The 15,210-nt window shown below is 41.6% G+C and overlaps 1 protein-coding gene across 13 annotated transcripts in view; it reads left to right on the top strand.

The window, feature by feature from the left end:
- Positions 1-10,880: 10,880 nt before the first annotated feature.
- Positions 10,881-15,210, top strand: part of PLCB4 (phospholipase C beta 4) — a 318,161-nt gene continuing 313,831 nt past the window's right edge. For 4 of the 13 annotated variants that reach the window (XM_065589780.1, XM_065589779.1, XM_008173713.4 and 1 more), the window contains exon 1: positions 10,908-11,149. The gene's annotated coding sequence lies outside the window, so the exon portion shown is untranslated. Of the gene's footprint in view, positions 11,332-15,210 lie in introns of all 13 variants that reach the window. The other 9 variants (XM_065589781.1, XM_065589778.1, XM_065589775.1 and 6 more) reach the window with 3 other exon arrangements.

Raw genomic sequence — 15,210 nt, 5'->3', positions numbered from 1 at the left:
TAAAGCCAGTGACATCAGCAGAACAATCCTTGGTGAATGTTTGATGGGGAAGAGTTTGAGCGCTGGAAAGGGAAGGAGGTGCAGGTAAGAAGGTAGGTGATGCTGGTTTCTTTTATTAGGTAAGAGTGTACTAGAAAAATTAAATAATAGACAATGAGGCAGAACATTGTTACTGTAAACCAATACAGTAGTAAAATGGATTGAGGCACAGGTGATGATGGATGCTGAATAAACCCCAGAGAGACAGAAAAAAATAGTATATCTAATAAGTAAATTAAAAACAAATTTAAAGAAACTTGGATTGCATCCTTTTCACTGCCTTTTTTGGCTGAGTTATCTTTTTAGACTAGAAAATCCTTGGAACACTATCGTCTCATGTCTGTAAAGTAGCTAGCACTCTTGGGGGCTGCAGTGTATCCTACTGATTAGAGCATTAGACTGGGACTCAGAAGTTGGAAGTTCTAGTCTCAGCTCTGCAGTTAGTCTGTTGGATGACCTTAGGAAAGTCTGTGCCTCAGTTTCCCCATCTGCAAATGGCTAGTAATGATACTGACCTTGTTTGTAAAATCCTTTGAGGTCTACTAATTGAGAGAGAGGTATGATTATAAATACTAATTAAAACAAAAAAGTTTCTAATCAGTGACCCAGCTTTATTGCAACAGATATATATGTATTCCACTATGATTTGGCTGCATGTGTAATATTCCTTTATATGGGTTTCTGGTTCTATTTTTAATTTCATTTATTTTCCTGTATTATTTGATTTCATACTGTTGTAAACTTTCTTGTTAAAAATTTGCAATTGAGTTAGGAATAGTTATTTTTAGGGTCCGTAGATGAGGAACTCCAAATGCATTCAGAGAGCCAAGATTCTGCTACACATTAAATCTGATTTGTGTATTCATCACATCCCTGTTCAGTACTAATGAATCCAGATATTCAGCAAATTGAGGGTGTACAAGTAAATTCAGGTGCTGTGAAAAGCAACGAACTGCTTTTGTCATCAGAACTACATAGGAAACTTCACTGGTAACTGACATGAAATCTTAAAAAGAGAGATGGACAAAATACTGGCCAGTTCAACATACAGCTGAATGAGTCATATACATGTATATTTTTCCTAAGAAAAATATAACGGAGAGGCTAAAATCATTAACTCTGACAGGGTCGGCAAGTCTTGGATGCACAAATAAATTCCTCTAGCCATATACGCAAAACATCAGTGTCTTGACCAGGCACATACTGGATCAATGCCATGCCTATTTGTATGAATAATGAAGATGAGCCTAATAAATTTGTTACAAATGGGAAAAAATTAAAAAAAGACAATAGTCCGTGCTAGTCTCCACTGCTTGTCATGTAACTGGCAAAGACTCACAATCACTTTCTTCTAACACTAAACAAGAAGCTTTAATCTAATAGAATTAACAGTATTACCCCAAAAGTACCTCGTCTTCCTGGCTTTGTTCCATTGTACTGAAGATTTTCAAAGGTGCAAATGGCAAGTAGGTGCCCAACCCCACTCACTCTGAATGAGAAATCGGCACCTAACTGGGATTGGTGCCTTTGAAAATCTCCCTCCTTGCCGCACCCCTCCTGCTTGGCTTCTTGCTATAGTGTTAAACAAAGAATATACACACACCCTCACTGTGGTCCCAATTCAGAAAAGCACATGCATTAAGTTAATGGGACTTAAGCACATGCCTAAAATTAAGCCTACGTTTCCTGAATAGGGATACTTTCCTGAATTAGGGCCTTTATTAGTAAAGAATTCAGTGCTAATCACTGTGCTATTTACTGCTAGTAAAGAATGCAAAAGTGATGGGCATGCTTTTAATAAGATATGTGTTTGTGGACAGGGGAAAGAACAGCATCTCCTTTTCTTCACTACATTCGAGTACCCTCCTGGCTCTGCTTAGGATGCTTACTTAGGTCATTTTTATTCAAGACAGTTTCTGAGAGGTAATTTTATTTTATAATTACTTAAAAAATCAGATATCAGCAGAACCTTTATTTACCAGGGAACTAACATTTAACAAGGCAACCTCAGCTTAAGTCTAAGTATTTTCTAGGACATTGTAAATTCCTGTAGCTTATACAAATTATAGTGTCTAAATTCATGAATGGTCTGGCACAAGCGTTTATTTGCAGTTGTGGAAAGTGAAAGGTCCAAGAAGGACTTTTTAAAAATAAAACTGTTCCTCATTCTCCCTAACCATAAAATCGGCTTAGAAAAGCATTATTATAAGGGAGCTGGTGGTGACACTTACAGTTAAAGCTGCCTACTACTTTTCATTATAAGTATTTCAGTCCTTTTAACTTTGCCAAACTTTAACCATCGGGATTAAAATAGTCTATGATTGCAGTCTGCTTCTGCTCGATTTTTTGTGTGAAAGTTCCAACAAAAATGGTTCAGCAATTTCCAAAAGCCAGTTAGTTAAAAAAAAAAAAGTTGTTTTGTTTTCCAACCATTTATTTGAAGAGCTCTAGTGTCTACAGGATTTAGAGCAGAGCTTGGAATTTGCCATTAGGATGGCCCTGGGGTTAGGAAGGTGCCTTTTGCAGTTCCCATTAAAATACATTCAGATCTGGCTGTACTGTAAGTCTCTGAAAATCAGACAGGGTGCAGTCCTGGCCCCACTGAAATCAAATGGTAGTCTCAATTGTGGGATCTATATTATTTGTTCCACAGGATCCTGCTTCCATCAGCACATAGGATGGACAGTGAATGAGGCAAAGGATGGACAGAAGAGAAAGGTCATGCTCTTAAGTTACAGCCATCACAGTGTGACCCAGTAGAGCTGGGTTCTATTCCTGACTGTGTCACAGACTTCCCGTGTGACGTTGAACAAGACTATTATAATGCATATGCACAAGAGGAGCACATGAAAGTTGTACAGACAGCATTACAGCTGGCATTAATTAACTTTTGAGTGCTTTGCTTTGCAACCTTAATGTACTTTTATATGTAACTGTAATAAATAGAGTTATATTGACTAGGGCTGCCCAGGGCTAGGACTCAAGAGATCTGTGGCCTGATTCTCTACTGGTGTGAATTGGTCAGCAGAACTACGCCTATTCACATCAGCTGAGAATATGGTAGTATAAACTGGCTGCATTGCTGATTCCTTGTGTGCCCTGGGCCAAGTCCTTTAAGCCTAAAGTTTCAACATTCTTCACTTATTTTTACATGCCCAACTTGAAACAACTAGAGCCTGAGTTTCAGTCACTGAGCACTCAGAGGTCCCAGGAAAACGTTGCCTTACCTCCATGTGCCTTAGGTTATCCATAGGTCAGGGGGTTCTAAACTTTTTGCTGGCACAACTCCATTTTTATTATTTCCTCATGGTACCTCAGACAGCATGGTGGATGCCACCTTGAAGGGCAAAATGCTTTCCTCTGCACAGTGTGACCTCACACGCACCGTACATGTGAGGTCACGCCATATGGACAATGCCATTTTGTAGAGCAAAACAGCATCCTCCATAGGGAACCAGATGTCCCATTTTTTAAAGGGACATTCCCGTTTTGGGGGACTTTTTCTTATATAGGAGCCTATTACCCCCCACCCCCTGTCCCATTTTTTCACAGTTGCTATCTGGTGACCCTAATCCTCCATGCATTGTGACCTTGCATGCCCGGTCATGCCGTGCGGAGCAAAACGGAACCCTCTGCACACTAGGGCTTGCCATGGTCCCATCTGCTGATGGCAAGACCCCATTTGGGATTTCAACCCACAGTTTGGGAACTGCTGCCATACGTAGAATGCTAAACATAAACTCCTTCATCGACATGCTGTGTGGTTAAATGTATTAATGATTGTGAAGTGCATGAGCTCTGCAGATGGCGTGTGCCACAGAAGTGTAAAGTGTTAGTTTTATATACTATAAACACTTCAGGTTATGTCCTTCGAAAAAGTACCTTTGCTCTAAATACGGTGCAGATTGAGTTAGCCTCTGCTGGGACTACTGTATTTTAGCTCACATGGTCATGTGATCTAGGGGTCTAACAGTAATAGCAGCAGCTATCTTGGAGACAGCAGGTGTAAGTGAACCAGATGGTAAACGTGGGAATGTTTTAAAGTATTTTTTATAGATTTATCTTCAGGTCACTTGCTTCCTCTTTTCCTGAGGTTCCCCTTGCCCCAAACTATATGTGGCTGGCAAGCCAAAGGAACAATAGAAAAACAACAAAATATGCCCCAAATGCTGTAGATTAGGAGTAATTTAAAAATCTAAAATGCAGGCTCTTTTAGCCCTAAATTTATATCAACGTTGCTTATACTTTCCTGAGTCTTCCCTCTTTTAAGTCATAGTGTTTAGCATTTATGTAATACTTTCCTTTAACTAATCCTCGCAATCACTTCTGAGTTAGAACAGTATTAATATATCCATTTTACAAATGGGGAAACTGATACAGAGAGGTGCTACAACTTGCCCATAGTGATACAGAGAGGTGCTGCAACTTGCCCATAGTGAGCTAGCATGTGAGTGGCGGAGGCAAGATTAGAACCCAGGTTTTTCAGGCTCTCTATCTCATGCCGAGTCTACTAAATTGTGTGTGTGTTTTGGTTTTTGTTCGTCCTCAATTTCTAGCTCCAAATGGCTGTGCCCTAAGGAGGACATTAGTTGAGAAATATAAATGAAACTGCCACTGTCTGTTGTATTGTGTTTGGAAATCCGAATGTGCAAATAGGAAGTTACTCAGGACACAGGAATTCATCTTAATGATGTAGGATTGCCCTGTCACTTGCAGGTTGAGGGTGGAGTTCCAGATCCTTAGTACAGCCTCCCTTTTATACAACTCTAAAACGGTCTTTTAATGTTGAGTCCACTTGCTGTTAAAGCTGCTGTTGCCAGTAACTCTAGTTCCACTCCACAGCCAACCTCCCCAGAACAGGTCTTTTGATGATGGCCCTTCCTGACAGTGAGTAAGAGAAGTCAGGTCACAAAGGAGACACGGGAAGGTGAAAGGCTGTAAAAGAACAGAGGAGTATGTCTAACAGAACTGTGCTTTCACTGAATTTAAGATTCCACTAGACATTCCTATAGCATGTGTACAATTACCCAAATATTGCCAGTCAATGTATTTTACTAAGTTATTTTTTAGGAGTTATAATACTGAAAATATTAGGCCAGATCTTCAAACTGCAATAAGAGTTCTTTGTCATGACAAAGGAACTTAAACCAACCTTACAAAGGCAACTGTGAATGCTCGAACGTAAAGGGCATGCTAGGGCAACAATGGGATAAATCAAGGGTGCGGTCAGAGAGCAGTGTGCTCTAGCAATCTGGGACCAGTGGAACAGTTCCTAAGGGGTATGTCTACACTGCAATAAGACACCCAGGGCTGGCCCATGTCAGCTGACTTGAGCTTGCGGGACTCAGCCTACAGGGCTATAAAATTGCAATGTAGATGTTCAGGACTGGGCAAAATAATATTTTGTCCTGCCTCAGTGCAGGTAGGGTGACTAGACAGCAAATGTGAAAAATCGGGACAGGGGGTTGGGCAGGAGCGCCGCCAGCTTTTCTGCCACCCTAGGCGGCGGAAGGTCCCGCCCCGAAATGCTGCTGCGGTCACTGCCCCCCAAATTGTAGCACCCTAATGGGCAGTCCTGGGGTCGGGGGTAATAGGAGCCTATATAAGAAAAAGACCCAAAAATCGGGACTGTCCCTATAAAATGGGGACATCTGGTCACCCTAAGTGCAGGGGACTGGACTAGGAGACCTACTGAGGTCATCACTGCTATGGCTGTATGATTTCAGGCATGTCCAGATGTAATACACTTTTGGGCTTTTAGATTTATCAAATGTAACCTAATATTCTGTGGACTTCAAAAGAGTGTAGATAGTGACAGTATCACAGCAAGTTGAACAGTGAAAAGGGAGTACAATACTTTATGGATCCATATTCATTTTTTTATTTATCTTCAGAAATCTCTCAGATTTACTTGTTTCTATCTAAATGAAATAGTATTAACTATAACCCTTTCACTGGCTCCACCTTCACCTCAAACACAAGATACTTGTAATCTTTAAGGGCTTTCATAATTTATCTTATATCCTGTTGCATTACACCCCATCCTCCCTCTTGTGCCAATGATACCAGCCTTGATCACCTATTTGTCCCACATTTGCATTTGCTCTTTCTTCCATATAGTTCCCTAGGGATGAAACACTTTCCTTGAACTGGTCATAAAGACACTACCATGTTTGCCTTAACACTGTGACATTCTGATTGATAGAAAAGCTATTTTAAATTATTTTTGTCATTTTCTAAACTTACTGCATATCATTTCCCTTTCTCTTTGGGGCCTGTCCTGTTTAGATTCATGGTACCAAAGCAGCCTTGCTTTAGAGGTGGTGGTATGTAAAAATCAGTACCAATCAAATAGTTAGGACTCTTTTTAAACAAACAACCAGAATAGTTTCTGTGCTAAATTTCTGGCATCAAAAAGTACACTCTGGGGTGGTGTAGAAGACGAGTGTTATTGCTACTTCTGTAATGCACGCATCCCAAGTAACACATCCTCTTGTAGCTCACACATATATAATGTACATAATTCTTACTGGTGAGTGTGTTTTGCTTCATTTTTTGCTCCAGACAGGATCTGCTTTGGTATTTGTAGGGAAAACGTTATTAAAATGTGTTGCATTGTTAAAGCTTTAAGTAATATCTTGATTTGTAGTTTAAAAAGAAATAAGACATTCAAGGACACTGAAGAGGATGGCAGCAGTGAAATTCCAGCTTGTATAGTATACAGCAGCCTGGTTTTCAGACCGAGAAAACCTCTAAAGAAAACCTCACAATAGTGCTCTGTATCCAGTTTTCTTTTGGTGCCAGCTCAAGATACGGTCTTAATCCATAAGGCACTTGATGAATCAGGGCCTGGCTGATGGTCTCTCAATTTACAACACAGCTAAGTAACTGAATTCTTTTAGACAGAGTCTACAACCAAGAAGTGGGTCACAAGGGAGCATCCGGTGGAGAGTACCTAACTGCAGAAAGAAAAGGGAGCACCCAGTTGTTCCTAAGACCTGAGGGGAGTCAAGCAGGCCAGAGAAGGTGCAATGTTCTCCTTTTCTCTTGTTCCTGCTGCTTTCCCTGCTCTAATACTTCCTGCCCCCCCAACTCAATCACATTCAAGTTCTTTCTTCTGTATCCCATAAGGCTAGTTTGCTAGCTTGCTATATTGCATATTGTGTTTTCTTCATTGGTTTGATTCATATTACTCTGCTATCATATGCTGGTATTATTGAGTCAACTTATTTTCTTGAGTTTTGTTTATGTTGAATTCCAGTACATGCTATTCATAATAAGTTATTCATGGTTATTCATAAGTTGGCTGTAATGCTAGTAACCCACAGGCCTATATCCTGTATGATTAGCTAGAGCAAGTCAGTCTGAGTGTTTGTAACCTTTGGCATAGATAAATGGCCTACCGGCTACCCCTCTTGACTTTGGGGAACTGAATGGGGGGGACCGAACAAAGAACTGAATATGTTTATCATAGGTCTGGAACAGACTGGTAACCGCAGGGTACACCGCAGAACATGGAAGTCATAAGTAAGGCCAAGGGTAACGGTTTCAGGGATGAGATAATCGATATTAATATATATGAATATATGTCATGACATGTTAACCTATAGAGTAAGATTTATTTGGGTGAGGAAATAGGATTTGGGTATGGTAGGTTGGGCCTACCTATCTTCTATCAAGCTATCAGCTCAGTTTCACAATACAGCCTACCTACTCGACACTTGAACCGAATCCCTACCAACTTGGGAAGCCTGGACCATCAATTCCTCAAGCATGCCAGAGACGAGGCTGGTTCTGTCTCCTCCTACTACATCCTTAGGGAAGGGTGTGAGTATGTTAGTTTAAATAATCTTTTAGAATAGAGATGTTGTTACCACCAGGGGTCACAGAATTGTATTACTTTTCGGTGACTCTGTGTTTAATAGCATTTGTTCATCTATATTAATAACGATTTTATCAATTTGGTATTGTCCTCAGCGTAAGTGTCCTTGCCACACAACCCGAGAGTTCTCTAACCCTGTAGTCGGAATTGGGACAAGAACCTAAATATCTTCTGATCAGATCAGTGGCGAGCCATAATAAACTAGTCCATAAATTCAGGTCAACACTTCCCTCCTCAGCCCCCCAAATATTGCTCAGCAGTGCAGTGGAGATAATGAAGTGAAGATTGTAGAGGCAGTGGTATGGGCTCCTTTTAGCCTCTTGGGGCTGGTCTACACTAGGGGGGGGATTGATCCAAGATACGCAACTTCAGCTACGTGAATAGCGTAGCTGAAGTCGAAGTATCTTGGATCGAATTACCTGGGGTCCAGACAGCGCGGGATCGATGGCCGTGGCTCCCCCGTCGATTGCGCTACCGCCACTCACTCTGGTGGAGTTCCGGAGTCGACGGTGAGCGCATTCGGGGATCGATATATCGCGTCTTAACGAGACGCAATATATTGATCCCGGATAAATCGATTGCTACCCGCCGATACGGCGGGTAGTGAAGACGTACCCTTGGAGCAGCATTGCCCCGAGCTAAGGGCTGCTTGGGAGAGTAGAAAGACACTCCCAGTAGCCAGCACCAGCCTTTCGCAATTCTCCAAACCAGTTCCTCAATCTGCATCATTCACGGCCTCGCCAGCCTTAAATCCACCACTCTTCACTATTCCTTTCTATCTATTGCCCACAGTACCATCAATCCTCACCTTCCCTTGTTCCACTGTGCAACCAATCCCACAATATGTTGTGACATAAACCACTATGGGATACGGTGGGTTGCCTTTTTGCGGATTGTGGACTTAAAGCAAATAAAGAAACTGTTCTACACCAGTGCAAATATTTTCACTGCTGAAGTTAATGAGGGTGGGAGAGAAGGCATTGCCAGTTGAGAACCAACCCCTGCCATGTAAATGAACTTTTATCTACCGAAGTAAACAAAAGTCCAAAACAGACGATTTTCAGAGCATGCTGCAAAACTCACTATTATTCTCTATTCCCTCTACCCCTTCCACCAAAGCCTTTCTTCAGTAAATAATCAACTACAAGACAGAAAAAGTAGAGAATATGAAAAGCAGCTGCTCTACGCAGGGAAGTGAAGGATATATTATGGACTCCAGTATGGGCAACTCTATGCAAATCTCAATCACTGTAGTTTGCAGTCAGATAATAACACTATACATACTACAGGTAGCTAAATGAGATACAGAAAGAATTCCACACTGTTGACAGTCTGTGCTTACGACAGGCCCAAGCACGGAGGAGCAAATTGTGCTGAAGTTCATTTAAAATAGTATTGTAACTTGGTGCACAATAAAAAAAAAAAAAAATCAAAGTTGGACAGTATCACAAACTTCATGGCCCACTTTATGAGTGTCAGAACATAGTGATTAAGCTTTCAATATTATAGTAGTAGAGCTTGTGAATGTTATTTTTCCAGGCATGAAAATGTCATCTCAAAACTTTTGCTCATTCTCAATTTGAATTCAGGCATTAATAAATACCATTTCCTGTAATATAGGTGGTAGTATACAGTGGGTTGGCAAAACTATTTGCTTTCAATTTGTCAGGCTCCAGAAGAACCCAAACAGTAAATCAAATGCTTCTTTTTCCTTTGTAGCTGTATATTTTTGTTTTATGAACTAGGGGCCTTATTATATCTTTTAACAGCACTGTTTGAACTCAAATACTGTATGCTGAATTTCAGCTAGCTGAACTCAAATATATATTATGTAACAATAGTCTACCTAAAAGGCAAAAATCAATGGGCTGTGATTAGAGAGTTTACATTTATTTGGGTGGCAGACAGAATAAAAGACATGTGTAACCTCGAACACCTGACTAGCAAACTACTGAGTCAAAGTCCTCTCTCATACATACTACACAAAACTACCTCTATAGTAAACACATGCACATGGATACACAAAACATATTTACATGTGCACAGCCAACATATATATATGCCTGATACAATTATAAAATAAACATTTAAGGCTGACAGATATCAATGTTTATAGTTATTTTTTCAATGTTTATTGACTTTAATGCTCAGTTACAAAATAAATAAAAAATGCTTATAATATATATCAATTTAAATGTTCAGTTGTGGGAAATTGGTGGGGGGTGCAACAAGCGATCACCCAACAATTATTTAATTACAATGTTGAGATTAAAAACATTAAAGCTTAAAGTTGTCAGCATCACATGTCACAATACACAAAGCAAATATCCTTTAATCAAACTCGAATAATGCCTCACCCAGCTGTTCCTTACTTTGCTGATCAGTACATTTGGATTATCAATGCAAATATTTTTCATCAGTGTGAGTACATACAGTGGAAATCAGTGTTTACAGATACAAATCTAATCCTTCCAAACCTCTGAAGCCCAGGAAAATAGCCCCACACACTCATGTTCTGTTCACGTGGAACCACGCATGAATGCTCCGTCAACACCCTGGGTTGTACACACGCACGTATACTGTCTCTACACAGGCACAGAAGTACAGTACACACGTCACTGTGCTCATGCCCTCACATAGACACATGCAGGGAGTGTTGCACGGGGTGCAGCTGCCTAGAGTAACACACGTTGTGATGCAGCCCATGCACACCTGCTGTCACGTCCGTGCACTCACGCTTTGCCCGTGCACACACAGACCCACTATTCCTGCACTTGCACTTGTCATGCGCCGGCTCGGCCGGTGCAGCGGGGGGAGGCCTCCCAGGAGCGAGCCGGGCTCGGCGCGGGGGCCCTGCACCCCCACTCTGCGGGGACTGACCCGAGCCCCGGGCCCGCCGGCCGCGTTCCCTGCGTGTGCACGCGCCGCCCGCCGAGGAGAGGGGGGAGGAACCAGCCCCGGGGAGGGACGCGCCACCGCCGCCGCCAGTCCAGTGCCGAGCTCCAGCCTCGCGCGCGCACCCTCCCCCGGGACCTGGTGTCTCGCGCCTGCCTGGAGCAAGACGGGGAAGGGCGGGGGGGTGCAAACAAGGAGCCACGGAGCGCGGAAGCCACCCGCCCGCCCCCTTTCTCGGCTCAGCCCCAGCACATCCTGTGCAGAGGGGGCGGGCTGGCCGGGGCTGCTGCCCTCCTCCTCCTCCCCTTCGGAATCCTCCCGGCTGCAGCTGATGTAAGGCGACGGGGGGGTTTCTGCTGTGAGTGGGGCTTGCTCGGGGAGCTCCGTGCATGGGCAAAGGGAATGGGGGGGGAGGATGCGGTGCAAACATTAGATGCGTTTCCTGGTGAGCGCCACACATAGACACACGCGCAGCCCGGGCGCTGCGGAGCGGGAGCTGAAAGGCAAGGGGACAGGTAGGGGAAGTAGGCTCCGGTGTGCGGCGCTGAGCGGGGCTTTGCACCGGCTGCCCCGCACGGCGGGGTGATGCGTTGCTTGCCGGCCCCTCTCTCTCGGCACCTCTGCGGCTGCCCGTCGCAGCGAACGCCAGGCAGACGGGAGCATTCGGTCGCCTTTCCCCGCTTCGCTCCCTGCCTCGCACGTTGTCCCTCCACCGCCGCGTCTAGGCTAGGGACTGAGTGAATGCGTGTGATTGTAGAAGGGGGGGAGGGCATGATTGTTTCTTTATATTTTGCTCTTTCAGGCTTGTTGCAATGGAGAAAGCCCTTCCTTCAGTGATACTGACATGAGTTCTGGTCCTTTCCCACTGGCAATAACCTTGGGGTTCTGGCTGTCCAGACAGAGTAGGTAGGAGGAGTGCATCTTTGCAAGCCCAAACTCGCAGCTTGAACGGATCCTTCCACTTGCTGCACACAAGACAAGTTTTGTTTGTTTGTTTTAAATTACATTCGTCTTCTCATCTTTATTGCCAGCTGAGCGGATCACTGTAGTTTTTCATGGGTATCCGGATTGTGTCAATGCAGTGTGGTGTGTGACCAATGTGTCTCTTTTAGCGAAGAGTAACTTAGTTTTGAACAATGGGAGCCTACCCTTTGAAGGTTTTTTATATTCTTTAATACAGAGAGAGAGAGAGCACTACTATTATCAAATAGAATACGTGTGTGAATATATGTGTGTGTGCATGCATTAGCTCTGTGTGTAAAAAAAAAAAAAAAAAAAGTCCAGTCTAATTTACATAAATGTATCAACATAATATTTTTATAATATAACTTTTAAACCAAGATGTTGACTAAGGTTGCCATTTTGCCAGCAATACTATACGTATTTGACTTTGAATTATGTACAGTCAGACACCTGTTACTTAATCCTGTTTATCCTTGTCAATTATTGTTATCCAACCTTAGTCATCGTTTTATCTCTGAAAGTAAAATACAAATATGGTTCTTCTAAAAATGATGCTATGCTGGTATACAGTAAGAACAGAGGAGATTAATGGATATTTCAGGTGATATTTTTCCAAAGAGAGTAATTCTGGAAAATAGCTGAAAAAAAAATCTTTCTCTCAGAGGTAGGTTTATGCTGCATGCAGAGATGTGTGTGTGTGTGTGTACAACTTTAAAACAATCAGCAGAGGATATGATAAATGATTTACAGACTTTGTTTTTGTAAATAATGTGTGCAGTATGTTTGCTTAATAGTATAATGTTGCTTAGTACTCTCTGAACTTCCCTTTGAAAGTGTAAAATTATAGGAATTTATGGTTAAGGATCTGAGTTATTGTCAATTATACAGAAAAATAAAACAGACCCTAATTATACAAAAGAATAGAATGAATGGTGTCATTACAAATAGACAATCATATTATGTAAGCTTACTTGACTAGTGTATTAAGTGTTTACCGAGACAAGGAATATTATTTATTTGAAGAGGTTTTCTGTAAATTAACTTCTAAAAGTATAACATTTATTGTATTCACAGTTTTCTTCCAGGTCACAGGTACCTAACTAGGCCCTTATACAACAGAAGGGTTACTATTATATACTGCTGTGCCTTTTTGTATCATACAGAGGCAGTTTATAAATATTAATTGGAAACAGACTCATTCCTTTCTGTTAGTGATAATTTAATAATGTAATTAAAATAAATTCCAAAATAGTATGTCACAGGTAAGATTAATTGCCTCTACAATGAGATTTTAGGTATGGCCTCTAATTCTAGGAAGGAACAAAATGATCGGGAAATATAAAATATTACGCATTTCAGACATGGAAACTTTTTTACAACTGCTAATATTACTCTGCCTGCAAATATCAGGTTTGAGTCTTCTTTTGATGATATCACTAAACACCCGGTATTCATCTAAAAGTCAAACCTCTGGTGAAAATATAACTCTTCAAGTAGCTGTCAAAACAGAATTTTAAGGCCTGATTTGATCACTGGGTATGGATTTCTATCTGGTGGAGTAACAATGCCTTTTATTTTATAGGTGTACGCCCACACACAAGAGCTTTGTTCTAAAACAGAATTTTTTATGCAGTGAATTTAAAAATAAAATGCATAATGTATTCTGTAAGCTCTCTCTCTCTCTCTCTCTCTCTCTCTCTCTGTGTGTATTATATTTTTGTGAACAGAGAGGAAAGCACCTAGAGGGAAAAGAGATAAAGACAGAAGAAAGGGTAAATTCCATCCTGGCTTCCCTTACAAATGCAGGAAATACAAATCTATCTGCTGTGTATCTCATTGTTATATACCACCCAAAATCCAGTCACTAGCTGTACCCTTCTGCTTCCATCTTTTCTAAATAAATGACCAGTTCTTTTGACCTGATGTACACTGCTGACTTCAGTTGCTGATTTTGGCCATTTGTTCCAGTAATGTCTTGCAATTAGAGCTCTACTATGAGTCTGTCAAATCCATTTGCATTATACTTATAACAGAAATATTAGAACAGTTTCTTGTTTAATGTGCCTTAAATATTTGGTACTGCTTTTGTAGGAAGTGATGACTTTATTTTAAAATCAGATTTAAATACCCTATATTTCTAACTCTTGTAGGTATAATTTCCAACATTCTCATGATTATTCACTTTGTTTCAATATGTCCTGTGCGTTAGCTTGACTTTTTTGTAATCTTGTAGCTTTATGATTCATTTTCATTTGTGGTTTTACCTTCTGAATTATGTCCCATTCTCGGTTGTCATTTGCAGAATAACTAATTCTGATAATTTTAGTGTAAATGTTTTGCTGTTGAAACTGAAGTGAATGCTATGCTAAAGATGAAGCCAACCATCTTATGAATGAGTGCCTATCTAAGAAAAACAGTACTTCATTTGTTTTAGGAAGACTATGACTTCCTCCATATTTTTTAAGCATCTCTCCTACAGTATTGTGGGAATTGTTGGAAAATGTGGTAGAAATCAAATTTCCTAAGTCATAAATTTACAGGTTGCTTCAAACTGGTTGATTGTTAGTAGTAACCATTATCAAAAATTGCACAAAACAGCATTTCTGATTGGGCTAATCAATAGTAAAGGCTCAGTTCCACCCTCAGATTAAAGGGTGGATTGGACCACTGTGACCACTTGGAGCGAGTGAGAGGTGATGGGCTCTGCTGCCAACTGTCTGTTGATGACAGCTGGCTGTATATCTCATTCTCCACTATTGCAACCACTGGCACTAGTAAGATGTTATAATACCTACAAAAGATCAGCTCCTGGACGAAGAGCAGCTGGCTCAAATTCAATGTAGGCAAGATCAGAGTCATGCTGGTTGGCGGGGGGAGCCCTTTGAAGAGCTAGCCAGTTCTCTGACCCTTTCTTTCGTTTGAAGGCTTACAGCCCTCATTCAAAGTGGTGGAAAGTCTTGGGTCCTCTTTGACTCATTACTGAATTTGGATGAGCAGGTAGCATCAAAAACCAAAAGTGTCACCTTCATGTCCAGCTTGCTAGGAAACTCCACCCCTTCCTTGTGGATAAGGATGTAGCCCCAGGGATCCAGGCTTTTGACACCTTCAGGCTGGATAACTGTAATTTGCATCTGAAACTGTGTGTGTGTGTGTGTGTGTGTGTGTGTGTGTGTGTGTGTGTGTGAGAGAGAGAGAGAGAGAGAGAGAGAGAACAGTGCACTGGTTTCATCTGGCACAAGATGTGGCTGTCTGCCTTCTCCATGGCTTATGCTGCCATGAGCACATCAAGCCAGTGCTTCTGTCCCTGCACTGGCTTCCAGTCCTTTATCCACTGCCATTCTAGGTCTTTGTTCCTAATCTTGGAACAATTGATGGATCATGTCCCAGCTATGTCAGAGACCCCCATCACCGTCTACAAGCCACAGAGACGG

Source organism: Chrysemys picta, chromosome 3 (assembly GCF_011386835.1).
Source record: "Chrysemys picta bellii isolate R12L10 chromosome 3, ASM1138683v2, whole genome shotgun sequence".
Lineage (NCBI taxonomy): Eukaryota > Metazoa > Chordata > Testudines > Emydidae > Chrysemys > Chrysemys picta.
The sequence above is the reverse complement of the archived record's forward strand: the minus strand, read 5'-3'. Positions and strand labels throughout refer to the sequence as shown.